Source organism: Carassius auratus, chromosome 7 (genome assembly GCF_003368295.1).
Source record: "Carassius auratus strain Wakin chromosome 7, ASM336829v1, whole genome shotgun sequence".
NCBI lineage: Eukaryota > Metazoa > Chordata > Actinopteri > Cypriniformes > Cyprinidae > Carassius > Carassius auratus.
The window spans coordinates 29,681,449-29,708,276 of NC_039249.1; the positions used below are offsets into that span (position 1 = coordinate 29,681,449).

The following is a 26,828-nucleotide window of genomic DNA, read 5'->3' on the forward strand; positions in this document are numbered from 1 at the left end:
TGAGAGGCTGGACAAAAGCTGAAAATGTCAAAGCCAAAAGGTTTCCAGAAATGGAGGGAGTGAAGAAAGAAAGAGAGGGCTGGTGGAAGGGTTGGTTAGGTTGAGTTCAAGGACATGGAGAGGTACGTTGACCCCGAGGAGTGGGGGATGCTGGAGAAGAATTGTGAATGGCGTGTGATGGGCTCAACGTGTCCGACTTTCAGCCGACTCTATAGGACCCAAGGGAGAGCAGGGTCAGGAGTGCCCCCTCCATCCCCCTGCACATTACAGCACCATTTCAAGCCGCCCAGCACCTATTTCCTTCAATAAAAACTAATAACCTTCTCTGTCAGGAATCACAGCAACCCTTAAGTGTTGGACTGAAGGGGCCCATGCAGGATGGGTTGTAATTGCAGAACAGGAGTCCAACCCCAGCCCCCAAACCTGCACACACACACTCAAAGATCCCCGTTTTATAGTGTGTTGGACTTGTGTACGTGCACTTTTTCACTCAGCCTATCACTCCTTGTGGCTTTGCTGCTGATTGCATGTACTGCTCGGACTCTACTCAGCAATCAGCCAAAGGCCGTGGAGCAGCAGCTCAAGGACGTTTTTAATTGGAAGGATGCTGCGAAATGGGAAACGGCACATTCATAATATTCACAAGGAAAGCAGGCCAGCTGCTGTAATGCACTATGGTGTGTGATTCAGATCTGCACATATAAATAAATATATTTGTGAAAATCAGGATGTGCTGAGGGCTTGCATATTTGTGATCATTGAGAAATATTGTCCATCCATTAGTATTTTTATTTTTTTCATTTATTTATGTATTTATTTTTCATTTTATTTATTTTGTTATTTTATGAAGTGTTACTTTATAAAGTGAGTACTAGGTCACAGATCTCCTATCAAGAAGGTGAGGCCATATTTAACCAAATTTATCTCATTTATGATCTGCTTCATTGTAAATATCTGCTTCAGCCAGCTCTCTTTTTGTTTGTCTGTTTATGTGTTTGTTTGTTTGTGTTTTTTGTGCTTTTTTGTCTTATAAAGTATATTTTTACAACTATCCGGTGTGTGAGGAATCGCAAACTTTTTTTTTTTTTTTGCAAACCCATTTGACCAATTATATCAAAAGATGAATTCATTCATCAATCTGGAATCATTAGTCCTGATTCTAAATAGCTGATAGAAAACACAGATGACTTGATTGCTGAAATATCATCTGACAAAATGATTCCCAGGTCAATATACCTTAATCTCATTAACATAAGGATTTATTAGTAATATTTAACTGGGGCACAGCAGTGTTTCAGTACAAAGGGTCTAGAACCATCCCTGGTTTCCTGTGAAACTGGTCTGGGTTTGTACAAAATACCAGTTTCACTAGTTGCTACTCTAGATATTGGTACATCCAATATATGAGTAACATTTTCTGGTCTATTTTTGCAGCAGGCATTTGTTTACTAAAACTGGCTCCATTTCCTGTAATAAAAGCCATAATGGTAAATTTGACAGGATGGTTATTGAGTCAGTGAGATAAAAGAACAGCCGTCACTGCCATTATATTTTGATTTTAAATGCACACTATTAGAGAGACCCAGAAAGCCAATTTCTCTGACTTTTGTTAGGTATATATTATCTTCAAACTTTTTGTGTTGTAGAAAAGCAAAGAGAATGCATTCACGCCACCATGATTTTACTATCAAATGCACCATTCCCTCTATCCCCCTCCTCGTTTCCGCTCTATATCTCCATCTCTTCCTCCTTCTCGGCTCATTTTTAATGGCAGATGAATGAGACAAATGGCCCCTCTTTGCTGCCAACACTCGGGGCCCGGATCAATTGGAGACCCAGCAGTAATTAACTCTTTGCTAAACTTACACCATTGATTTCCATTTAATGCTGAGCACCACACTCTAAATGAAGACCGATACCTGGATGCAAGGGTGGAGGACACTGTAGGGTGGCGAGATGTGAGGACTTAGGGATCTGACAAATTGGGCCCCCTTTAATTGGGAGTGTAGCAGGCTTAGAGGTGCCCAGTCGGAGAGAAAGGCCCAGCTGGGGACTAATTGGGGTGGGTTGTGCGCACCGGAGGGGACCCTGTCATTGTCTTTAGTTTGTTCCTCTATTACTCCACAGGGACCAGCTTGCCCAGCAACTGTAGTGATTCCTTACGGTGGAGCGGTCATGTGACCAGCAGAGTGTAATCAACAGCCCATGTCTGTGGGCTTTCTCCCAGTCTCCCTTATCTGCCCGGATCTGTATATCCATCTTTGCGTAGCACAGCCGGGCAAGTTATTAAATACTTGAGGGCGTTAATGAATAGGATGTATTCTCAGGCCTTGCTTAGTTTTTGTATTATGGCAGTCTGTCAAAGGCTTCCTTTGTTTGGACTTTCTAATTGAATCTGTACAAACACGATCCCCCTTCAGAATGGGGGTCTGCAAGGCAGCAGTTCACCGCACCGAGGCACTGTAGACGGAGCTGTTTTCGAAGTTGGAGAACGTCAAATCTCATTTGGACAGAAGGCCGCTGACGGAGAACAGAAGGCGCATGAAGCGCTTCCACAGCGGCGGATACATACTGTCTTTTCCCGTCTCCTCTTCCTATTTCATTTATTCCTGACTTTGATACATTCTTCAGAAGCATTAATGGTTTAGTCTCAGATCAGTTTACCATCCCGCCGCCATCTATCAAGAAAATAGATGACATTTTGCATCCGAAGCCATTGTTAGCCAGATTCTCTCTCTGTTCTCTGTAGTGCAATGGTTCGCCAGTGGCATGATGGCTCTTGTCTGAAACAGTTCTCCATTGTTCTATGGCCTTGTAGGGTGCTCAATGTCTCACTTAAACTGCTGCCACTTGCCAGCCAATGAACTTGGCTTTAAACTTAGAGAAATCAAATTGGAGGCTAATTCACCATAATGGGCTGATCAATACTAATTATGGGGCCCCCACGTCGAACAAAAGATATCACTCTGGGCTCACATGAACTTATGTGTGCACGCAGCAGTTAACTTAGAGGATGTGCATGTGTGAGTATGTGTTTGCTTGCATACATGTACCTGTTTTAAGTGAACTGTGAATTTGTAGTCATGCTACAGTTCTATGTTTGATAAATGTCTGATCAGATGCAGATCTTGCTCGCGAGATGGAGATGTGAAACTGGCCATACAGACTGTTTTTAATGGGTCTCATACTGTTTTAATTGATGAGCCAGCACTGGTTAAGTCCAGACTCCTGCAGGCTGGCGGTGAAGTTAGGCCTGCTTACAGACTGAAATTTAAGAAAGACTCCAAACGGCCATAAAGAACCGACACTGGAAGATTCAAGTGGAAACTCAGGTCAAAATGTGTGTGAAAAGTGACCCCAAAAAAGTATTTAGAAACTTAAGCCAAACTATTAAACTTTGCATTGCATTATATCAATGGTTCACACACTTTTCAAGCCAAGTTACCTCCTACCAAGTCTCTTTAAATGCAAACTTAAGGAGTTTTAGCAGCATACACCATATTTAGATATTTAGAAGTTTTGCAATCCAATTAAATTATTTTGCAACCATTTTAAATATTGCAATCTGATTTAAACACACTTAATGTGCAATAAATAAATATATTTATTAATTAGTTACAATTTACAATACAAATACAATTACTCCATTATGATTATTATACAGCAACAATAGCTCTCTCTGGTCTTATTATCATTATGACGCACAAAAAAAAAAAAAAAAAAAAAAAAAAAAAAAAGTCAAATACAAACATACTTTTATTTTAATCGCAGGTTTTAAAAAAAAGTGTATTTATATCTAACTAAAGAAAACATTACCTTTTCACATTCTGTGATGCTGACGTCTTATTGAAGAATTATCAATGTAACTTGCTATTCAAAATAAAATATTTTAAAATAATGTTATGAATGAAATGTATATAGTCATAGTCAGAGTTGTGTTGAAAACTGTAATTTTTTTTGTAAATAGTAAAATAGTTGTGGATAAAAGGGACTGCAAAATGCATGCATGTAAATTAAAATTAAATTATCTGTATTTAATGAAACATGTCCAGTTTTTCTTTTTTTATTATTATTATTATTCTTATTTTACTATTTATAATAATAATAATTAAGTACAGTATCAACATTTATTGGCATTCATACATTAAGCATGGCTTAAGTGTCCAAATCCTTAAGTCTCCAAATACAGGTTTGTAGGTTTTTGTAGGATGAATCCAACTTTTGTCATGTCCTGTTACAGTGTCAGTTTGGGTGAGTGTAGGTCTGGGACATGTGTTGCATGATAAATTAACATTTTCCGCTCGCTCTCTCACCCTGTTGCATACAAATACATGTTTGTGTGTGTGTGTGTTTTCTGTGCGTACACATCCTGTAATTGCATTAAGAGAATGACGCACTTTCTTACTCTGTTTAAACTCATTGTAATTGTCAGTGAATGGTGCACTAGTGTGGTAATGTGAGAGGACAGAGAGACATCAATGAGAAATCGTTCATAAAACCCAGCTCAATGAGACAGAGCCTGTCTGGAATGTCACGTGCGCTGACACAGACTGCCTGAGTGTGTTTGAAGCCCGACTGGCATCCACTCATTGTGACATGACTTTTATGAGGAAGCGATAGACTCGACCGGACAGAGCGGGAGAGAAAGTGAATGAGTTGAACCAGGATAAAAGAGGGAGAGGAAGATAAGACAGGATGCAGAGGAACAGGGACAGACAGATAAACAAAGAGTAGCCGGACAGAGCTGATGAGTCAAACTTCATATTCTGTTTAAATTGACATAATGTTTGGTGTCAAAATTAACCTATATATCTATAAAGTTCAGGCAAAGTGCAGCATTGGCTGTGAGGAATGTGTGCCAAGCCAGACTGTTGGGGTTTTTACTATAGTGTGAAATTGTGAAATTGCTTTCAGCACACACCAACAAATCAAGAAGAATGACTTACACGCGTTTGTATAAACAGTCGAGGGAGAAACACAGCTATACTGTGTGGAATGGAATTTTCTTGTTATTACATGCTTTATTCAGAATATTTAAGGCTAAATAAAGCTTCTATGGTCATACAGTCAGAAAGAGGGAGACAAATGGGTAACAAAAATGCACACATAAAAAAGAAAGGTTGCCTTATATAATTTCCTTACATACTTTAGCTTGTAAAAACAGGTTGAAAATAATATATATGTAAGGCAACCAATGTACTTTTATTTGTGCATTTTTGTTACCCAGTTGTATCCCTCTTTCTGACCTTGTGACCATAGAAGCTGTATTATTTTATTAATTTCAACAGTTTGTCTACTCATTTATACACAATATATGATATGCCATATGCCACAGATGGCATGAATAAACCTTAATTTGTATTTAACCTGGAATATTGTAACTCTCTTCTGGTTTCCTTAACTAAGTCAGATTGTGAGATTTTTGACGGTGCCTCTGAGACCGCCAACCCTCATGTCATTTTGATCACCCATATATTGCGACTTGTAATCATATTGCAGCTTATAACGATAATGGTCCTGCAGTCCATAAAAACGGCTGTATATTTCATAAATATTAATTCATACTACAGGTGTGTCTGAAGTATACAGGCAATAATGACCTAAGTAGCTAAATAAAACGCTATATTAGTTTACGATGGCTTTCTCTAAATTAAGAGGAGAGTGCACAGGCATGTCTCATGTGTATGATTTATACGTGTGAGCTGTAAATCCACTGACGTCATGCATTAGCTTAATGGCATTGTTTCGTTGCGTTCTATCAGGCTACGTGAAACACAATGGTGTGTGCAGCGCACCTCCGTTCCCCTCCCCCGAATCCCCTCTTATTAGTTTTTCTTTGGCGTTTTGCCTTCTTCGCTCATATTTCTATGCCCCTGCACTATCTTGGACAGTCTCTCTCTCTCCCTCTCTCATCATTTTAATAGTGGACCTCAGAGCGGTTGCCATGTCGACCAGCCAGCATATTACTATGGCAACTGGTCTGTGAGGCGAGCCTGCTGATTAGGGAGAGATGTGTAGTGTAGCCTGGCCAACAGTGAGTTGGAAAGAGAGAGAGAGAGAGAGAGAGAGAGAGAGAGAAAGAGAGAGAAGGTAAAGGGAAAGGTGTTGGGGGGGGGGGGGGTCATGTGTGTATGCGTGTGTCGTCTTTAAGCGCATAAGGCCTTCTATAATTAGAACTGGGTAGACATTTTTTCCAGCCCAGATCAGATCTGTATAAAGCCACAGCCACAAATATGCGGCTCGCTGTTTTATTTCCCGTAGCAGGACACGTTTAGTTAGTGGTGTTGACCTGGGGCACTCAAGTTAATTGTCTTTTTTGCCTTTCTATGTCTTTGTCTGCCTAATATTTCCTTCACGTATATCAATACACGTCCTGTTTGTTTCTATCTCTAGACACTTCATGTCTCTTCACCTCTCGGCTTGCCAGTGGTTCTGGCAAATACACACCTCACTATTACTATTACTCATACTTTAGTTTTTCGAAAACCTTAACACAAACTATTCATTTTGCATTCAAGTCCTTCTAGAAAGTTCCTGCTTACCAGTTAAGAAATGTCAATTCCTGCACTATATGCGTTCACAATTTGTATTCATAATTTAAGTCAGAATGAAATTTACTTTCTCCCCTTTATTTTTCACTTTATGACAAAGGATATAATGTTTTTTGGTGTTTAATACAATACATATTAGGTAATAATTAATGTTCCTACCATAGCAATAACAGCAAATTATGCATAATTACATGCAACTAACCATAAACCAAAATTATAGTAAGTACATGCTGTAATATATATATATATATATATATATATATATATATATATATATATATATATATATATATATATATATATATATATATATATATATATATATATATATATATATATGTATATATTACTCAGTACTTGAATGTATAATTACATTTTAACATCAAGGACATTACATTTTAACACAAGGGCATCTTAAAATTGTAGCTAAATATTATTATTTATTATTATTATTATTATTTAATTTTCCTTAATTTATTCGACCTGCATCTCAAAAATATTAAAGCTTAAAAAAAGTCCCAAGTGTGGTACAGTAGTTACAACTTGATAGGGTGATTGTAAACTCAGAAATATGATAATTTCAGCATACATCAATGTACACTGCCCCACATTGTTTGGATCAATGGACATGATACTTGTGCAGCTTTAGGATAGTCAGGCTATTATAAGCAAACAACCTTGTGATTTTTATGTAGTGGTATTGAGCAACAACCCTAGCACCCAAAACTAACTCGACAACTATCTTGGCAAACACCTTGCAGTGTAATGTTTTGCATGGACAAGCACTACTAATATTTACTTAAGAAAACCCCAAAAAATTGAGTTTGACATTTAGAGACATAATTTTGCATAGCTAGTCATGCAAGAAGTATTGCAGTCTCAACATTACTGGCTAAAATCATATTTGAGGCTGTATTTTTAAACTAAGAAATTACAAAGAAATTGCAAGCAACACACTGAAATTTGTGCCTTGTGACAAGCATTAAAGATGCAAAATTTGCAGCTAAAGTCATGTTTTATGCTATACATTTTCATTAAAGAAATTGCTAGTACGTTCTGCAAATAATTGCAAAGAAATGGCAAGTAACATTGAAATAACTGTTCAATTTTTGAAGAAGAAAGACCGAAATATTATTATCTTATAAAACATGCTCTAGTAATCTTTGTTTTCACTAGTTTTCCAAAGCTAGCTTTGTGAAAAGCATTACATATTTACCATTAGCAGCTAAAATCATATTTGAGGCTATAAATGAGCTCAGTGGTTCCTGTGTGGAGGGTTTGCTGGTTGATCTGGTTGGTCACGTCTTTGTGGGAAGGGGAGGAGGGTCATAAAAGAGCTTCACCCACAGCTATGGCATTAATGAACAGCACACGGGGGCTGTACAAAGTTGTATCACCCCTCACGCACTTACCAGGCCCCCCCAGACCTTCCTGATCCATCAGAAAAACTAATTACAACATCTAATTAGAGAGAGAAGGAGAGAGACTGACCCATGCAGCTCATTTAGGACAGTAATTACGCCTTATTTATTATTCATCTCGCAGCTAAATAAGACTCTGACATTTCAATAACAATAAAAGATGGAACATTTAAAACAAAAAGTGTCCGTACTAATTGCCCATTTACAGATGAGAAACAGGATGCTGCTATTTGCATTCGAACGCAGTTCGTGTCGGCACAGGGCGACAACGGTGCAAAAGAATGAGCTCGCAAACGAGGCTGACCCTCATCACAAGCCGACCATTATTTTTTAGTGGCGCTGCATTTATTAGGGAGTCTGATTTTTAATGGCCCTCTTTTTCTCTGTTGTGTCAGGTCTTTCCATCGTCCGCCTCTTGAACCGCTCCGCGACACATTAGGTCGCCACTTTGTTATGAGCCTGTGTGTGGCCCGCTGCCAGAATGGAATCAAAAAATTACTAATAATAGCGTTCAGAAAATGGCCGGCGTGAAGGATGCAGTGGGGTATTTATTAGATTTTTATGGCCGTTTTTTACAGTAAACCTCCCCCAGCCCTAGCCACCTTTGTACATTACAACGTTTTATCTGCCATTTCTCTAAAACTCCTGTTCTGCTCTTATCGCACAACCCCCCCCCCCCACCATCCCAACCCACCCACCCCTCCTCCTCTTCCTCCCACCCGAACAGCTCATTAGTGCAGTGTGCATCGGCTGGTCTCATTGGCTGCACTGGAGGTGGAGGAATAGCACATAATTATGAAGTTAAGATGGCATTACGCTCATCAGGAATTATGGATGAGTCTCTGGGCGCCGGCTTCTGTGTTGACTCACCATGGGCCTGGAACAGGGAGGACGGTGCTGATAGCAGACGTTTGGGTTACAAGTAGAAAGGTCACCTAGAAGAACAGTATCTCATCGCTCAGAACTCACATCACCTGCCTTAACCTACACACACACACTTACTGCAGTCATCACCAGTCACGGCTGACACTCGTGTCCTCCAACCTTGTATACTGTTGCTAAGGCAACTACCACCTACTCTCTCACACCCTACAACATCCAGCGAAGGGCATCTCTGATGGAAACCCTGCAGTCTCAACCTTCTTACTCAGAATCAGGTCTGTATTAATGCTTAGTAAGCTGTGATCCTAAATGGCATCACTGACTACAGTATGCTATGGAATAATTCCAGACATGAAGGCTATTTCATAATTTACATAGACAGAAACATAATGGGATACCTCACTGTGGTAAACTAAGTAAAATAAATAATCCTGAATGGTAGACAATGTCTAAAGAAGAATAAATAGTAAATGGCATTGAATACAGAAATGTAACAAAACCCTAGTTCAATCAGTGTAATCAAATTTTGATTATGTTAGCCCTTTTTTTTTTTTTTTTTTTTTTTTGCATAGCAGTGTTGCGTTGTTACCCTTACAAAAAAAAAAAAAACAAAAAAAAAAAACCTAGTTAGTGTAGTTAAATCACCGGTAAACACAAATTAACCATGGTATTGCTTTACTACATAGCTTAACCATGGTAAACTTTGGTAATACAAATGGTAATCAAATCCACATGATTGCTACATTTTTACTACATTAAAACCATGGTTATTTTTTTAAGAACAAGGTTAATAAGATGTTCCCAAGGCTGCTCATTAGGTTTTAGTACAGACTTGAAGTTTTGTTGTAACACTATGGCTGAGGGGGGGAAAATAAATTTATATATATATATATATATATATATATATATATATATATATATATATATATTTTTTTTTTTTTTTTTATTAACAGTATTTTTTTATATTTTTGCACACACCCAAAAATATAGCACATATCTAAACATTAGTAAGCAGTGAACCTTTAAGAAATATTTAAACAATATGCCACTTACCTTTCTTTTCAAGAATTCTTTCTTTTCAATATTTTTATTTATGGCTTTTCTGTGCACAACCTTCTATTTGCTGAAATAACCCCTTTAAACACTGCCTGAATGACTCATTATAAATTGAGGAATTAACCTGTCAGTTTTTTTAAAGCACATAATTATTGATGGTTTGCGTTTAGATATGTTATGCTGTTTATGTGTAATGAGGACTTTTGGACAAGTTAGCTTGTTATGTACGTAGTTCAGCTTGACTCTCACATTATCATTAGATAGATGGGCTCCTGTGAGACTGCTAAGCCAGGCTGATCAGAAGGGAAGAAAGCAAAGGAAAAGGAAAAAGAGGAAGAAATTGCAATCAGTGACTTGCTCGTGATCCAGTGCATTCATAGTGTTCACCTCATCCCGCCCACTCGAGACCTAAACTCAGAACTTACTGTGTGCCAGTGCAGTAAACAGGTCCAATTAGAACAGTTTCCCCAACACACACACACACACACACACACACTATAATGCAGTGCCTGCAGCAGTTGCCAGCATCTTAATGCACACTAATCTTTATGACGTTTACCTGCTAATGTGGCTTGATTCAATAAGTCAAGTGGCGACAGACAGATTTCCAGAGAACTAGAAATCAACTGTCAATATTTGACTCGGCATGCACAAGGTTTCTTTGTGCTAATCTGCGTGTTTTTCTCTTGCATTAGAAACAATATTAGATATAAATTAAGATATGTACTTTGATATTGACCCTCTATGGGTCAATGATGTGAAAGCTTCACTTCAGCAGAGAGAGTGATTTAGTTGTTGACCTTGTGGATGCAAAAAGGAGAGTTGAAGCCCGGTGACCCATAAAGACTGGAAAAGTTGTTTTGAGGGGCGTCTCTCTTTCCCCCTCCCTTCATCCCTCCTTTCCTGTCTGCCTTAGATTCCTCTCACTTTCTACTCCACTTATCAGCTGGAATAAGTGCCGTCATCAGCGACTGGGATTGATGGCAATCCCAGCATGCACCCTGCTACATTATTTAAACCTGGAGTGGACATCAAGATTTCTGCTTTTGTCTTCTAGTCTTCAGCTGTCAGAGGTCTCAGATCTGTGATTCCTGTTGTGTCATTTAACCAAGCTCCAGCGTGGAGCGGCACAAAGAAGTCCGACAATTTGACAGATTTGAGCTCCACCGCTGTATCTCAATAGCCCAGTCCCAAAGAAACTGGATTATGGCTTCACAGCCGTGCGAAGCGACACGCAAAACCAGATGCACAGACCGAGAGAAAGTGAAAAAGAGAGTGAGCTCTTCACCTCAGGGCTGTGGGGGAAGAGTTTGAACAATGTCTCCCCAGGGGGGTGATATTTTATAGTTTGTGTCCATCAGTAGCATGGCCCGGGGCGCTGGGGTTGACAGTAAGTGCTCTCAACACCGCTGACACTGATTCATCTGAGCTACGACATACATGAGACGAGGGGAGGGGGGTGAAAGAGGACAAACAAGGCAAAAAAAGAGAAGGGAAGGGTGTTGGGATGACATCTTAGAGGCTTGCGCACATGACACGGACTTTATCTTTTCATCCGCACGCGTAAGACCTTTGTGTTTGTGCGTTTGTTGGTTGGGCCGCCCGGTTTGAGAGAAGACCCTCCAATCTAACATGGCATTTCAATTTCTCCTTCACTCCACTTGCTCCGTTCCCCTGCTTCTACATTTATATAGAAGAGGAAGACTGTGAACCCCGGGCCTGCAGGATACGCATACTAAGCAATCAATGTGTCACCTCTTCTTGACAGTCCTTTTTTCCCCTTCATACAGAAGACCTGCTCATTTTTTCTTGTCAGCAGAAGGTAATTTGCTGTATTGTGATTCGGCCCAATGGCTGGGTGATGGAGGTGCATGATGGGTCGTCACCCAAACCCCCTCCGTCCCATGCACACGCGTTCTAGATGGCCTCCTCGGCTGGAGTGGAGGCACCCCAACCACAGCCGCATCTCCATCCGAGGCTGTTAAATGTGATAAGCGTGGAGTGTGGCGCAGGGGCCTCTGATTAATAAAAGATGGGGCTGCTCCGAGCTCCCAGGGGGATGTCCTTTCTGAACCGACCCGCCCCGTGCGCACACAGACACTCCACACAATGCCTCTTGCACCCGCACAATAGACAGGAAATGGGGAGCGAGAAGCAATCATGGAAATATAACATTTGAAACGTCTGCGTCCCGTGCCCCTCTCATCTCGCACATGTGCATTAAAATGGACAGCGATTCGCCTTTTGAAAAGCCCAAAATATGACTAATATATTCACATATTTGGGAAATACATATGTGAGACGGGAAGTCTGATACCCCCGCTGTTTTGGAGCACAAAAAGCAAATTTGGACTTTTATATATTCCGATTTTGGACGTGTGCACTGATGCAGTGCTGTTTTTATTGTTGATCTATATTGAAGAAAGGGACATTACATCCTTTTGCATATTTATGGGGGAAAGTGTGAGCGATCCGGCCGCTTCCGTGCAGAGAAGCTGCGTGAAACCGTGTCACCTCTTCCCTCATTGACATGTAATGGCTTTGTTACCAACGGACGCTTTGTCCTTATTCTCCTCATGTTTACACGAAAAGACAGCATAACCCTGGTTGCCCATGGAGACCAGAGAGACATCCCCCTTTCTCCCTTCCTTCTTGGCACTTGAATGTCTCAAATTTAGATGAATCATCCTCTTTATTCTTGCTTTCAAATGAATAAACTGGAGTATAAATCATAAACCCACAAATATAATCATAAGGACACACATTCATTATTTTTTTGCGAAATTTAGCAAAATTGCATCGCTATTCCTCAAATAACACAACATAAACCTAAACACACATGTACACACACAACTGCTCATCAAACCAGTACATCAGCCTGGTAGCTTGTAGTTTTTCTTTTAAAACTCTTGAATCTGTGCAGTTGCTGCTCCTTTGTAGATGCTGCATTTCTTTTTTTTTCATAACCACGCCCCCGCCGCGGGACCAGACAATAGCAGGACATTTCTAATTTTCTGCTGGATAATGGCAGTCATGCTAAAATGAAATAGGTCAGAGGTCAGTTTTGCTGGATGAGATTTCTAGGGACATGGACCTTTCCCTTTTCATAAATACAATGCTTTAATTTGATTCCATTGAGTACTGTCTTTTCAGAATGACGGCTGAGAAAATAACTCATGCTTTGAATGAATTTCATATGCCAACAATATAAATTCAGTTTTACGACCAGCATTTTGGAATTGTATGTCAACCTTTGGGTTTATTTGCTTATTCTGTAATGAGTGCAGCCAGAAACGATGCAGCTGTGCATGTGGTCTTCTGATATTCATGTCTGTGTCCCTTTTGACCTCATCAGCGGGCTCCTCCCACTAGCCTCAGCTGAAATAGATTGATATAGCCGCCGCATGAATATGTATGCAATATGCACATTGACTTGAACTTGGTTTTGACCTTTGTTTCCATAAACAATATACATATACAAACATGAGCCATCGGCTTTACTCTAGACAACTGAGGTACATAAGATCTTTCCATACATCATATATATATATATATATATGAACATAAAAAAAAAACTGGCATCTGTAAATAAAACTGTATTAAACCTGTGTTGTTAGTGTTAGTGTAAGGTATTATTTTATTTTATTTTTTTATTTTTTTGCCAGTAAACTATAGTATTTACACAAGCAAAAACAGACGATAAATAAAAATCATTCTTGGCCCTAATGAATATTATTGGTCAAAAATCTAATGGTGTTATTTCTGCAGTCTAATGGATTTCTTTACACTTCAACAAAATCAAAAATCTATGAACAATTATTGCATAATCTAACCATAAAAGATATAAATTCATTTAGCAACATAAGGGGTGTTACTAGCAAAAAAAAAAAAAATAGTCAATTATGTGTTAAATTTAATAAATTACATTTCATTCAATAATTATTGCAAATATCTGCAATACATGCCAAAATCTAATGCTCATTAATAATAATAATAATAAAAAAATTATTGTAAATTAGTGGATAACATTTCATGACAAATTCTAAAATCTAACAATAGTTATTACATTTTTTGAATTGCAAAACTGCATGGAAATTCAAGGTGAAATCGAATGGATTTTACTGGCAAAAATCAAATGGAATTATTGCAAATTCTTGACAAAATCCAATGGCAGCTCTAATGCAAATTATTTGTAAAATCTATTGGCAATTTCTGGTAAAAGGCAATGGCAATTGGTGAAAAATGTTTCATGAAAAGTTTTAAAATCTGGTGACAATTGCAAAAATCCAGTGCCAATCATGTGTGGAATGTAATGGAAATAATGGCAAAAAAATGAATGGTAATGGTTGGCAATTCTTTACAAATTCCAATAGCAGTTCTAATGCAAATTATTGTCATATTATTGGCAAACACCTAATGGCAATTACACATAAAATCTAATGGTGTTCATGCCAAAAAATGAATGTCCATTCCTGGCAAAAAAGTAATGGCAACTGGTTAAGAACATTTCATGACAAATAACTAAAACTAAACTTAGTTGCTGGTTGCTGTAATCATAAAACAGAATGAATATCTTAACAAAATCTAATCGCAATTTCTCTCAAGCGGTACTCTTCATACAAGCACTGTATTAATGTCTTTGACATTTCTCCCCGCTCCATATTCTCATCTACATTTAAATCCATATCTGTGCTGGCATGAGACTCCATTTCCCAGAGAGCAGCACAGGAGAGGAGGTGAGTTGCTGTACTCTCTTAAACTGCTGCCCTGGAAGGTCATTGCTCACAGTCATGTGAGAGGCCAGTGCGGCCCCTTGGGCCCTATGACAAACAGGGCTGCAGTGCTGAGGTGTGTGTCAGGGGTGTTTTTCCACAAAGCATTCTATAAAAGTGTAACTGCTCCGTGTTTGCCCTTTCCTCCCTGTACGCACGCACTGCTCAGCCAACAGGCCCCTAAAGAGCTCTTAAGAAATGCTGAGCCAACACACAAGCCGGCCCTGCTAGCAACTCTAGTAATTCTCTTTCTCACTTGTTCTTCCACTTTTCTGTCCCACGCTCCCTCGCTTGTGCTGAATCACGGCAGACTGTGACCGCCTCGGAGGGGAGAGCAGGAAAGGCGGTGCTTGTTTGGGGCCTGAAGCTAATTATGGAGCATTAGAGCAGGGCTAAATAAATGTTTAGTGTTGCTAATTGTGTGCTAGTGAAAACAATAACTCTACAACAGATGCCCAAGGGCACAGGGGGATGAGAGGCTCTGGGAATAGAGGGCCTTGGCAGGGTTCATCAGTGGCCCCTCCTCCAACCCTCCTGCTACCTCACCAATGATCTGTGCCAGCAGCACTGAGAAACACATGCAACCTGGCATCAACAGCAAGCAGTCAAGCTGTTTCTGCATGTGCATATGTGCTTCTGAGTGTGTGAGATAGAGTTCCCATGATTCCCAAGGTGATGTTGCGCATGCAAACATGCACCGCAGCAATCTGCCCCTGACACCTTCACACATCGCTGCATTAATAAACATGAATTAGTAATAGCACAATTAGACCAGGTCCGGGTGCAGAAAATCTGAGAGCACAAGTTTGCGCTTCTGAGAAGCTCTGTCACTCAATTCCTTACACTGTCCCAATGCATCTGTTTCTTTTATGTCTCACACTTCTTTTTTTGTATTTCTGTATGTCTGTGCTCTAGGTTTGGATCCGCTCTGTGACGGGAGACAGCGTTTGAACGGTGCACACTACTGGATCTCCGGTGGCCTGCCGGTGCGTACGCCCACTCTCACACAGATTTCCCAGCAGCACCTGAGTGAATGAGGCTAACATGAGTCTTTACACCCGCTTAGACCACACACAAGACATGAGTGACAGCGTCACATCACAACTTCATGTGTCAAATCAGAACTAGAGATCCAGTCACACTCTATACAAGAATGACAGGAAATCTGAAAAACACACACGCGTTCGAACTTACAGTGGCCTCTCCGGTCTTTACCACAGTGTTTAGATAAGATTAGCCTATCTCTCACAGCCAGAAAGGCTGCGATGAGTAGCAAACATATGAGTCTGAACTGTTACAGCTGGTATGTGCTTAACACACACACAGGTGGACTGCAGACTGCCTGTCTCAGGGCCAAACCGAGGCTCCCTCAGTAGGACTTACGCATGCACATTGCTATGGAATCTCCTTGTAATCCAGTCGTAATGTAGTGCTAACCTACTGGCAGACACACACTGCCACAGGCTCTTATTGATCATTTTACTCACACATACACACAGTCCTGCACTCACAGGTGTGCACATCTACTCTATTGTGGCCCACTGACATATTTGTCTGTTGCAACACTAGCCTAAGGAAGTGAAATCTTTTCATATCGCACCTTTTCCTTGTTTCTTGCAACCCTTTACCTTTTTATTCCCTCATTAATCCATTGTTTTTTTCTTTTCTTTTTCTTTAATGATAGTGGCATTAGCACAGATTGCTAATGATTCCTTCGTTTTGAAGCCTTTCTGCCTCACAGTCTCAAGGGAGCAGTTTTCGTTTTGTTTTTACTAATTACCATAATTTATTGACTTGTTAAGTTTTCCTGACCAATTAATTGTGCCTTTTTTTCTCATTCTTAACAAATACATGTCTCGCCCTCCTTAAAATAGCAGGACAGGATTTGCGGGTCTGAAATTATAGAATGAGGTCATTCCTTTTTATGAAAAATAGATCTTGCACGTAATATTTATATACTAAAAAGTATACATATCAATCTTTTTTGAAAATATACTATGTATCCACCATTAAAATTGCACAATAAAATATTTGATTTGCTGTAGCACATCCATCATTGAAAGATGAAACCCACAGCCTAAGTTTGAGTCTAAATTTAAGATATGAACTTCTAGGTGTGTGTAAATGAAGTGCACACCTCAATTTCCCTAATTTAGCACCTACTGCAATGAATCAGGCCCGGCTAATGTAATCACTCTAATAACCTGCAGTGTGTCTGTGTAACCACTTAAAGAAATAGTTCAGCCAAAAATTAAAGGCCATCCTCATTTTGATTCAAATCTGTATGACTTTCTTTCTTGCATTGAACACAAAAGGAGATATTTAGCAGAGCATCCAAGCTGATTTTCTCCATACAATAAAAGTGTAAAAGTGATGGGGACCAAGGCTAACAATGGTGGTCAGTCACTTTTGTAGACTGGAGAAAAACAGCTTGGACCTTCTGGAAGATAATCCTTCTAGAAAGTCATATGAGTTTTGAACAACTTGATTAATTATTGACAAGTTTTGGGTGAACAAAGTTTCGATCACGATCACAATCCAATGTTGTCTCCAACTTTGTATTATAGGTCTTTATGTCATTGTGTCTCGTTTAATCCCATGTTTCAGATACTAGTTGGCAACACAGGGCACTACAGCCAGCATGATGTCATGCCAGAGGTGTACACCTTAAATGTGTGTGTTAAAATGAACATTTCCATTACACAAAGGTATTCAACAGAAATAAAAGACTTGGCTTCATTCTCTTGGTTTTAGATTGTGGGCCAGATAGGTGATCAGTGGTCTGACATCCTGCATTACTTCTCTTCATTATGGCCTGCAGACCAGGCCTGATCCTCAATCAGCCCTGAGTACATCAGTTGAGCACAAACCACAATGCCGCCGAAATACACTTTGGTCTGGATCAATACAGGCCTCCCTTGGGCACTTGTGCCTGATCCCCCCTGGTGTGTCATGTGACTGAGTGGCAAGACAGGCCTGATTTTCTAAACAGCCCTTGCCTCATCCATTGTTCTCCACTGTAGGACCCGCAGCTCTTCTGTTTATTATCCAGACTTTTGTCCAAAAAGTGAGACAAATATTCAGTCAGTAGAAAGTTGAAAGTGTCTGTACTCCAACAGCGAGGGACTGATACATGTCCAATAATTGATATCCAATTTCTGAACGTTCCACCATGATACATTGGTGCACAGTTGGGGTTTATGCAAAGATAAGGCACCAAAATCCTTAAAGTGGCCTGCAATTATCCTCAAGGCTATCAAATGCATTGGATCTCGGGATGATGTTTTCTAATTATGAATTCCTTTGGAAGTGATCGCTGATATTTAACAGGCCTCCTTATGAATGAGAAGTCATCGGGTGTAGTCGTTCTCAGGTAAATTTTATGGTACACGACTCCATCGCCGTCAACCACAGCCATTTTTTTTTCCTAGAGAGAATAAATGATAATTAAATTTACAAAGCAATCAGAATTAATCGTGTACCATCTCCCACAGCGATTACACACCTCCGCCTCCCCCCGCGCACACATATGCTCATTTACTCACCAGGCCAAACCTTTGCCTGTTTTCGTTCATACATTACCTTTCTCGCCCACTCCCTCTCTCTCCGTAAATTATTTTGTATACTTACGGCGAGACTCATTAGGCACCCCTCCCTTCCGCGACTTAACGAGAAAGCGATTAGAATGCATGTTAACGCAGTCCCAATGGCTGCTCCTGCTCACTTCTGTACGTCCACACCACACTGCTTTACCTTCAGCACTGCCTCCTTCTGCCTCTCTGTGAGATCTCCCCTTCTCTCCCCTCTACCTCTCTCTTCTGTGGCTGCAGCCTCTCTCTCCTTTCCTCGTCCTCTCTGCAGCCTCTCTCTCCCTTTCCCTCGCTCCTCCCTCTCTTAGAGCTTCAGGCTGCTGGGGGTTTTAGACGGATCACTCTCACAATGCCTGATCAATACGGCTATTGATCGGCTGGCAAAATGTTTATAAAATCATCCCGGGCAACTGGAGCGACGGGGTGGAGAGGAGGAGCGCGAGCAAGGGGAGGGCTGTGAGGGCGATGCCATTCGGCCAGGGTAGAGGAGGCAGCGTGCCCCTGATTGGTCGCTTCTCTGCCCGCCTTGCCAGGCAACTAACGGGGTACGCTGTTCCGGCACGGCGCTCTGCCAAACTTTCAAGCCCTACGAGCCGTCACCACCACCACAGCAGCGGCACCGTTTTTACTGCACGCCGTTGGCTGCCAGCCAAACTCTGACAGCACCCACCCCCCAACATCCCAGCTCCCAGGAGTCAGCAACCTTCATTTGCATAAATTAGCAGGCGGCAGGCAGTGCCAGCCTCTTAACGAGTCAGTGTCATGTCATGTCTTCCCTCCTCCCCTCACTCGCTTTCTGCTACACAAGGACCTGCGTACTCCCGGCCCACCTGCTTTGCAGGTTCCCTTTGGCATGGAATACCCTCTGGAACCTTCTCCATTTCACCGGCTCTCTGTGTGGCTCCTGGGACCCTGCTCCCACTATATCAGCATTATCAAACAACACATCCCCACGGATCCCCCTGCTCCTGTGTGAGCTTGTGCTGAGAGATCTCAGACTAAAACACATGCTGAGTGCTGCCCTTGTCCCTGAGCACATATGCTGGGATTTAACTTTTCTGAATGGTGCTGCGGTTCCTGCAGACAGTTTTCCCACCTCACACTTAGAGATGCCAACCACAGCAAACCTAGCTAATATTTTCATCTAGAGAGAAGGACTCGTCCTTGACATCCCTGCAGTCATGACAGTAAAAGATCATTAGCATTCATCAGTCATTCCTCAGTGTTTGAGGAATAACTCTAATCTGCAGTTCTCACAAAGATGGTAGAAAGATACCTAGAACAATTAAACTGTTGCATCAGGCTCTGCTAATGCTTAAAATGTAGCAGCACTTTCCTCGTAGCACAGGAATGTTTAGAAAGCCCACAGGTTATTGATATAAAAGTTTTCAGACACAAAATGTAATCATTCCATGTGGTGTAATAAGTAGTGTTTGGTATCTTTAGGCACAACACATTTTCATTTCAGGTCACAATCTCATTCCAAAAAAAAAAAAAACAGTTTTTCAGCATAGATGCAAATCTTTAACAAGTTGAGGTGGCTTGTTGCCAAATTCTGTGTACAGATTCTGCATAACAGTTGTGCTAAAATATGGCCAACCCACCAGCAGAAACGAAAGTGAATTTAATAATGTAGCATCAGGTCTGTAGCTTTCTTTCTGATTGAAGTCTGGATCAGATAACTTTATCGTTTTGACAGTCTGTTAAAATCTTGTTTTCTGAGGTTGAGCATAATGATCAACTATTAACCATGTAATATATGAAAACATCTATATATACCACTACTTCTGTGGTCTCTGTGTTGTTTTGGAATTGACAGTTGTCAAGCACCATATGGTACTTAGCTGTGTCTGTAATTTTTTTTTTCTCTGTTTTCTTTGTTAAAGAGAAGAGAATTAAAGAGAATTATTAATAAATAATGTCTATCATTTGCTTGATATGAGACTGTTTGATAAACAACCACAGTGTATCTGTGATATCCTCCAAATCCTAGTGTTAGCTTAGCTTTCCTACCACTGCTTCTATGGCACTTGCCTTAAAACACTGTATTTGATAGCCTAGGGCAAAGTCACATAGGTCAAGCCATTAAGCTGAGTCAGTTTAATTAAGGTGGTGTTTTTAATTAACCATAAAAGCTACTTATCTCCCCAACTAATTGGAGCATAGATGGTCTCAGCATCAGGTCTGTTCTGAAATACTAACCCTGTTGAAATGTATTAATATTAGCATAAACTGCCCAAGAATATGCAAATTAAGAAAACCAGAACATTTACTCTCATGGTCTAATCTTAGTATCTTTGCTATTTTGGCAGAATCTAAGTGGCAGATGACTTTGTGCAAAACTGTGCAATTTTTACATGATTTTACATTTTACAAATGGGGTTTCTTCTCCCCTTTACTATGCTAACTGTGCTCACTTTTGCATTGTATTTAATTAATTGCATTTTGCATTATATTTTCCCTGATTTCCATCTCATTCAATAGATGAGAGCCACAGTACTAGACCAGTATAGTGACCATTGCAGGTGACTGACTCTGTTGTGCTGGAAGGCCCTAGATCAGTTTTTTTCTCTCCATCTTTTTCTCTGTAACTTCTCAGTCTTTATCCCCTCACTTCTTTTATCTCCATTATTTTCCTTTTGCTTCTCTTCTCTCCCACTTTACTCTTTCATATGCCCCCTCCCCTCCTCATGCTGCATAAGAGGGTGTTTTATTTATTCCATCAGAATGCAGAGGGGCTTGGGGTGTGCGTGCCTCACACAGAAATCAATTTCAGCCCAGCCAATGGAACCAAACAAAGCGCCAAGCTCATCGTAGCATCCATGTGCGCTCACAAAACCTATCGCGCTCATCTCTCCTCTACTTCCCTCCCTTCTTGGGAGACATTTTGTTCTCACTCTACCGCCATTATTGTCAATCACTGTGTACAAGTGATGAGGTGTGAACACAGCTGGCAAATGAGTGATGGCCATGTTTATATCATTAGCACCAAAATGAAGGAAACTCAAACAAGAGCGTTGTGTGTTTGTAGATACCTCTTTAATGATTCAGAGTTGTGGATTTCTCCCTTTTTATCTTACTCTCATTCTTTCTCCTCATATCTCAATTCCCTCTCTTGTTCTTTCTTTTTCTTTGTCTGTCACAGGACAATTTTATTAATCAGAGGTTGCTCCTGCATCTCAAAACTTAATGGGGTTCTAAAATGTGTTCTGTTCAAGTGTTTATTTTGATTTTGCTATCATATGATTACATGGTTTGTTTAACCCTTTTTTGTGTATAATTTTCCCCTGATGTCTGTGATATAGTCAGTATAAACCTGTGACAAAATTCTGGGTCATGACTTCGTTGAGTACTAAGTTGAGTTGTACTAGGAGTACTAGAGGAGGAGACCACATATGAGCATATTCTCATGACATCTCATTTATTATTGATATGGGATGACAAAATTGTATTACATTGTGCAAATTGGTACATGAATTTTATTTTTTTCAATTTTCCTACTACAATCATGGGTAATAGTTTATAATAAGGCATTACAATTATGCATTTGGTATCATGAACTAGCATTTTTTTAATCATGGTTAAAGTAAATTTTACATGAGTTGTACAAATTAGTCGATGTATTATGATCATTAATTAACTATGAAACAGCAAATTTAGGAATTAGCAGTAACCTAGATTAATAAATGCTGTAAACTTGTTTATTGCCATGTTAGTTCATGAAGTTTAGTTATAATTAGGTTTAGGGGTTAGACTTTATGGTTAAGTTTGGATAAATGATTATGACTTCTTATGAGAGTGGGTTATAGATTACTCAAGTCTTTTTCTCCACAGAAACATCTAAAAAGTTAGACTCAATTTTCTTTACATTTAATCTCATTGCAGAACAGGAGAAAATATTGAGATAGTAAATAATGTTTTTTTTTTCATTGCATATATAGGCATACATAGGTAGTATGTGTATTTACACTATATGCATGGCTTGAGTCATAAATCTGTGCATTAGTGTGTGTTTGTGGGTGTAAATATGTCATCGGGGACTGTGCTGTATAGAGGCCTATGGAAGCCACAACTCTGTCCCTTCGTCTATTTTTCTTGCTCTCTTTCTCTCTCGCTCTGCTTAATGTGAGTCCTGGATCAGCCTTATTCCTCGCTCCACTTTTATTGATTTCAGTGAGAAATAGAGGGAGGAAGAAAGAAAGGGCCTTTTCACGAAGAAGTTAAATGGTCAAGTAGCGGGTGGAGGGTGGCTTTCACCACTTATTGACGAGGTAAAAAAATGTCACTATTATGGAGGCCCTTTCACGAGATAGCGAGCTGATTGGATGAGTGCCCTGGGGTCAGGTGGAGCACATTCCTAGAGCAACCAAACAAGTGTGTATAAAAGGCCAGAGGATTCAGTTGAACATGTACAGGTACCTCTTCACTGGTCGCCCTGTTTATTAACTGTGTCCAAGTTACTGTCCGAGGCTACAAGGTGCTGTGCAAAGCCATCGCCTGTCTTTCTTCTCATTCTCTCTGTGGGAGGTAGTCTAACAGGTCAGATCTTGCCACCAATGTTCAGTAAAAGTGTTTGTTTGTTAGTTTTCTGTCTTCTGCAGCCTGTCTGAAAAGGGAGTCAAAGGAAGCCAATGCCTGATGTGGCTTAACCACATTCAAACCCACCAGCAGATAATGTCTGGTTCCAACTGGCCGCATGTGGCTGGGGTCCAAAATTCAAACTGAAGTGCAATGTGTGGGTGCTTTTGCATGAGAGAAATAGGTTAATAGGAGCAGGAGAGAATCAATGGAATTTACAAGGAACAAGACTGAGCGAGAAAAGATTTGGGCGGACGAAACAGCAGTGTGTTGCCTGAAAGACTTCCGCTGACCTGTTGCCAGGGGTTCAAATATAAGTCACTCAGGCAGTTCTGGTAGTTTGACGTCAAGACTTTAATAAGGGAAGCGCTTCATCTGGCAAGCTGGTCCCCATAGAACGAGACTAGAGCCTAGCAAAGGTCAGTGTGCCACAGAACAGACACTGGATGGCTTAATCTGAGGTGAAATGGTTGCTTTTCTAAATTGATTCCAGTTTGGCGAAGACAAGGGCTGTCTTGTGTTCTAATTGAGCCACTTGAAGACTTGGGTGGAAACCGGGAACCCTCTCTGAGGAAGGGTTCATAAAGCAGGACACATGAACAAACAAAAATTGTTCAACTGACATCTGGAGCAAAGCTGTCTCCGTACCCAGGCTGCTGCAGGAAAACCAGTAGGCATGCAAGCGCAAACTCGCACTCATTCACACATGCTCATCCAACTGTTTGAGGATTGGATATCTAGTCTTGCTTTCACAGTTCGGTTGGAGTTCACTATATAAATTACAGATGAAGTGGTTCCGAAAGTTAAATCCCATTTAAATCCCATTTAGCAAACAAATTTCATTGCATTAGATAACTAAATACCAATGTATAATGAGACCTGATGATCAAAAATATTGATTTTGGCTCTATCGTTATTAATTAAACAATACCTGAAATGCAGAAATGCAATATTGTGCAAGATAGTATAGTAAGATTTTGAAATATCATAAAAGTTAATATATTAGGACTTTATTTATTTATTTTATATTATTTTACAAAGCAAATACTTTAAGTGGCATCCTTTGACTAAAATATAGTCTCTGACATAACATTTTTGTGCAACAATCAGAATGGTTTGCTGTTACTATGTCATGTATTTTAACACCACTGCAATGCTGTATTGACCAATCAGAAGCCAAGACTAAAACTATTTATTTTATTACACTGAATATATATATACATGTACCTAGTGTAATAAGTTGCAACCCACAAACATGGTATAGCCACATGGTTAACAAAGCATTTGAATAAAGATTGAAATTCAATTTTTCTCTCACACACACACACACATTAGCACATGCCACACTGGCTCACAGACTTTTCCAAGCTGAATGCATAATATTTTAAATGAGCTAATGTTTCTTATGGGGATGGTTGTGGCGTGGAATGGATATGCATTGAATCTCAATGCATTTTGGATCCCTCAATTGATGTGATGGCAGGGGGTAAATGAGTAAGTGTGTGTGATATGGGGGAGGGCTTAGCATATTGCCTCAGGCCAGTCTGTGACGTCCAGAGATGTACATGAGGACTGTACCCCCCACCATCCCAGCAGACACCAGCAGACCACTAGACATGGACCCAGCAGTCATTAGTGCGGTTAAGATTCATTGGCTCTAATTGATGACTATTCCCCCTCTCCTCACATCCTGTGTCCACGCAAGAAGCTCTTGCCCACCCTCACCCCTCAAGTCTTCAGACCCTGAAGACTAAAACTCCTAATTGGCCCTACTCGACCCCCTGCCTTTAAAGATTTAGAAGGAAGGCGCCTTGTAAAGCGTATAATTTTGCAGAGTTAAGCTCAGGAGATGGTCCTCGCTAGGCTGTACGGAGATGTAGTTGGTGGGTGTGAGATATGATTGAGGTGGGCCTGTAATGGTAGTACCCCAGGCCTGAAAACTGCCCAGTAAGTACATGAGTGACAAAGGATGGAAAGGTGTTTAAACCTTAATTTGAACAGAATAATTTTTGGAGCATCAAAGAGACATCTTTGTACCTTATTTACCCCTAAAGAAAGGTATTGCTCCACAGACAAGTTGTTGTACCCTTTAAGGGTGAGCGTGATTTCACCAAGTACAACATGTTCCTGGATCAACATCCTTGTTGATCCTGTAACAACATTCCAATCAACCAATCAGAATGGAGATACATACATACATTTAGGAATACATTACGTGTAGGGTTAGGTTCAGGGGTAGGGATTGGGTTAAGTCTATATTTTTGGACAATAATGTTGATCCAGGATCATCAAAAGATGAGTATAGGATTTGCACATTTTTTTGCAGGGCACTAGAGGAATGCTACTCAAAGTCAATGCTGTAACTTAAATTCACAGGCCCCCCTGTAAGTTTCCAGCCCTAATAAGTTGCATTTTGGAGCATCCATCCACCAAGCCACTGCTTGATCTTTGCAGACTAGATATGCTGCACTGTTGAAGTTGCCATGAGCAAACGTTACTGCTGAAACCTACTCAGAGTTACAGGTATGGTGCATGCGTAAATTAGGAGGAAACTTCCATAGCAGATCTAGACAGGTGGTAATGGTGTGGAGGAGGGACCACATCTGAGGTTGAAATAAATATTTTTGCATAGATAGAAAGAAAGAGCAATTGTTTTTTTCTGACAGAAACAACCAATAAACCAATCGTGACTCAACTGTGCATTCATTTTTACAAATATGTTATTAAGATAGCAATCCATTTCAAAATAAATAGTGATATATGGCTTCATGTTAAGTGTTCCAAATGGCCACATATGTGAGACAGCAATATCCTGTACCCATCAAAGTAGTATAATATATCTGCCCTTCATAGTGAATAGGACACTTTAAACGGATTTTACCCATTTTGTTTTCCCTGCCCACTTCAAACATTTACAGCAAAGCCATTGATATCGAACAGCTGATTCATTATCATAAAAAGTCAATGCTAAATTTTCAGTCGCTGCCAAAAAATGTATTCGGCATCTACTGTTAATACATCATCTTTGTACTTTAATTTTGATCTTTTTTACTTTAATAGTTGTTGTATCAAATTAAACAGAAACAGTTTGGCCAGTTGTTACCATAAATAATTGATTTATTACCGACATTCAAGTAGATATTTTCCATTTCTGTGTTAGTTCTATTATTGTTTTAAAGTGCCTTTAAAACGTTCAAGCCACTGACCTTTGGGTTGCATCCAGAATGCAAACGACCTCAGTGAATACTGATTATACAAATTAATATTTAAGACTTTTATGAGAGAGTATTATGTAACTTTGTGGAAAAAATGTCACTACATGGATATGCAGTTATGTGGTGTCCTGGATATCACCTTGACAACCCTGTTGAACAGAGAAAACAAACATTCGCACAAAAAACAATTCGGTATTTGCTCTCTCTCTCTCTCTGCTAGAAAAACTCCTTACTTTATCAGAACATTTCTCTGTGTTTGCACTCCTGGTGCAGCCCACTCATTGGGCCCGTGTGATCTGGAGACCGGGTGAGGAATGTGAGAAGCATCTTAGGAAACATGAGCTGCTATTTTCCCACAAGTGTAAAAAAACAGATGCCAGTGCTCTGGAATCCTGATGACGCAATGCTTTCGTGGACGGGCCAGAGAGGAGGAGAGCGAGGGAATGAAAGAGGGCAAGAGGGTGAAAGAAAGAAACAGAAGGAAATGGATATCTGGCTTGAAAGAGGGAAAAGCAGAGAGTAGGAGAGGCAGCTGTAAGTTCACTGGGTCTCCGCTGGGACAGGTTCCTGGCCCCTGCTGTCTCATTTTTGTCTGCTGGAACATCTGCGAAGGAAGACCATTAATTGTTTGTTGGATAAGTGATCATTACAAAAGCAGATGCTCAATGCCTTTTTTAAGATGCAAGAATAGAGACAAAGAGAGCGAGCAGAGCGATAGAGCAAAAGGCAAGAGTATATGCTTGCAGCATTTCTTCACCCACCC

At 40.2% G+C, this 26,828-nt stretch overlaps 1 protein-coding gene and 1 long non-coding RNA gene across 2 annotated transcripts in view; one reads left to right on the forward strand and one right to left on the reverse strand.

Moving 5' to 3' along the window:
- Positions 1-26,828, forward strand: part of LOC113106448 (zinc finger homeobox protein 3) — a 221,569-nt gene that overhangs the window by 24,326 nt on the left and 170,415 nt on the right. Inside the window, exon 3 of the mRNA XM_026268377.1 lies at positions 15,598-15,668. The gene's annotated coding sequence lies outside the window, so the exon portion shown is untranslated. The remainder of the gene's footprint in view (positions 1-15,597; positions 15,669-26,828) is intronic.
- On the reverse strand, positions 16,647-19,185 carry LOC113106449 (uncharacterized). The gene is made up of 2 exons (XR_003292484.1): positions 18,313-19,185; positions 16,647-18,109 (listed from the first exon to the last, which is right to left on the reverse strand). It is a non-coding gene; the product is annotated as an uncharacterized LOC113106449 (long non-coding RNA).